At 40.7% G+C, this 2430-nt stretch overlaps 1 protein-coding gene across 2 annotated transcripts in view; it reads right to left on the reverse strand.

The window, feature by feature from the left end:
* The window catches only part of PPAP2A (phosphatidic acid phosphatase type 2A), a 165644-nt gene that overhangs the window by 9229 nt on the left and 153985 nt on the right, over positions 1-2430 (reverse strand). The window lies entirely within an intron of this gene.

The raw sequence follows: 2430 nt of genomic DNA on the forward strand, positions 1-2430 counted from the left end.
AAAAAAAAATGTCAGCATGACTGGCTACTACAAGAATAAACAAGCTGTCAGACAGGAAGACATCAAGGCTGCCAATCAAGTTCCTTCAGGACAAACCCTCTCTAAGACTGAAATTCAAAGGGAACACACGAACAGGCATGTAATCTTGCTGACAACCACACTGGTCTACTGGTAAGTGGAAGAGGGGGAAAGGCAGCAATGAAGAAATGGGCTGAGTTCAACCACAATCCATTGGGCTGAGTTCAACCACAATCCATTGGATCCCATTGACCTGGAGATGAGAGAGAAAGAGGAAGGGCTGGTTGGTCCAAAGTGTGGTGAGATCTGGAGACACCTGAGCCCATGGACAAGGAAACAGCTACAGAGGGCTAGAGCTTAGAGTGAAGCATCCAGCTGATATGAAGGGAGTGGAGATGCACAAGAACACCCAAACTTGCAGACAGTACCCATTTGACTTAGCCTCAGTGGGTTGATAATCAGAACTCGACTAGAGGAAGATTACCAAAAAAAGAATACAAGGGTAAATTTCTACAGTTTGATGAACTTGACCTATACTCATGGAGGTAGTATTCTAAATACCAACAGAGAGGGAAGGCGTCTTCACATCAAGTATCAATGCTATCCCCTCTGTATACAGCGTAGATAACGGCAACTTAGGCATTCACTACCTAAAATGAGGGGGCAATTAAGGCACAAAGTGACTGGCTTACAAGGTGTTAAGAGGGAATTTAGTTTAAGAGAATGGGGGCGGGGGGTGAAGAAAGAGTCCCAACTGAAGAGTTTTCATCTTGTCTAGATGGATCTGGTGAAAAGAGACGAGGATAAGATTCGTATGATTCAACAGGGAATAATTGTTATCATGACTAATTGCGACTGTCACAATTGTAAAGGTAGAATGCATGACCTTACCCAGAGAAGCAATGATGCCAGAAACGGTGGCAGAGATGGGGTTACAGAGAGGAAGTGTATCAGAGGACTCTAGATTCATGGGAAGAGAGGGACTAAGAGCTGGTGGCCAGGAGGTGTAAATTATTATATATGCCTGAGTGTTTTTGTTTTGTTTTGTTTTGTTTAAAATAATAAAGCTAATGTGAATAGAGAGAAATATTGTTAACTGATGGTACATGGAGGGGGTTATAATCATTGGAATGAAACAAGGGGTATGATCTGTTGAATTTAAAACTGATAATCTGCCCTATCAACTTTCACTCAATTCACAATAAAAACCTTAAAAGAAAAATAACAGATGACAACCAGAGATTGACATATGTGGCAAGATCACCCAGAACTCAATCAACAAATGGAAGAGTCAAGAACAGAATAAAACTATAAGAACAAATTCAGAGGACCTGAGGTGTCAGTGGATGATCAAAATAATTATAATGTGAAACAAGGTAAACAGAGGAACTGAGTTCCAGGTGTTGAGAAGGTCAGGTACATTACAGGATAAAATAGACTGTTTTAAATGGAAGGAAAAGTAAATGGAATACAAGGTAACTACAACAGTGGGGTTGGGGTAGGGGGTTTCCAAGGAGTTGAAGGGACATGACAGTAGAGCACAGGATAAGGGCAGACACATCATAGTTTGGGTGTTGGGGAGAGCAATACAGGAAGTGGGGGGCAGGTGGATGAACAAGATAGATAGGGGAACAGGTTTGCATGGGCTAAGTGAGACAGAGGTATAGTGATGCATATTCAATCTTGGAACAACAGAGCTCTGTGATACAGAGATATCTAGGCATAGTTGGAAAGGCGTAACTAATACCAAGATGCTTGACTGTCTTATTGGTTTCCTTTGCCTACTATTTTAAAATAAGACACCTGAGTGAGACAGAAAGGAATGTTGGGAAATGTGACTACAGAAAACTTGTAAGCCCGTCTTCAGCCTATAACTGATTGGAATACCTAAAAGGAGTTCTAGAACTTGCCCAGCGACATAGGCCTCTTGCAGAACATTTGCAGTGTATCAGACCTTAGGTGGAATCCTGACCCCATCCAGAACCTTCTGAGGGGGGCAATCCCCACTAGAAAGGACATGAAGACCAGCCTCGAACAGGAAGAGCGACAGAAGATACATCGTGAAAGAAAGATCATCAGGAAAAACCCAAAACAAAAATGGTAGTATGATTGGTTAGGAGAAGAATAAGCAAGTTGTCAATCAATGTAATTCACCATATAAATAAGAAAAAGGAAAAGTACCACATGATCATACGATTGATGCAGAAAAGGCATGTGACAAAATCCAACATCCATTCCTGATAAAAAAAAAAAAAAAAACCTCAACAAATAGCCATTGAAAGGAAATTCCTCAACATAATCAAGAGCATATATTGAAAACCACGAACAAACACAAAAAAGGATAAAAAAAAATCTGAAGCAGGCCTAAGATTCATGTTGGATACATGAAGAGGAATAATTAAGAATTATTGG

This window comes from Chrysochloris asiatica, unplaced genomic scaffold, assembly GCF_000296735.1.
Source record: "Chrysochloris asiatica unplaced genomic scaffold, ChrAsi1.0 scaffold00291, whole genome shotgun sequence".
NCBI classification, from domain to species: Eukaryota; Metazoa; Chordata; class Mammalia; order Afrosoricida; family Chrysochloridae; genus Chrysochloris; species Chrysochloris asiatica.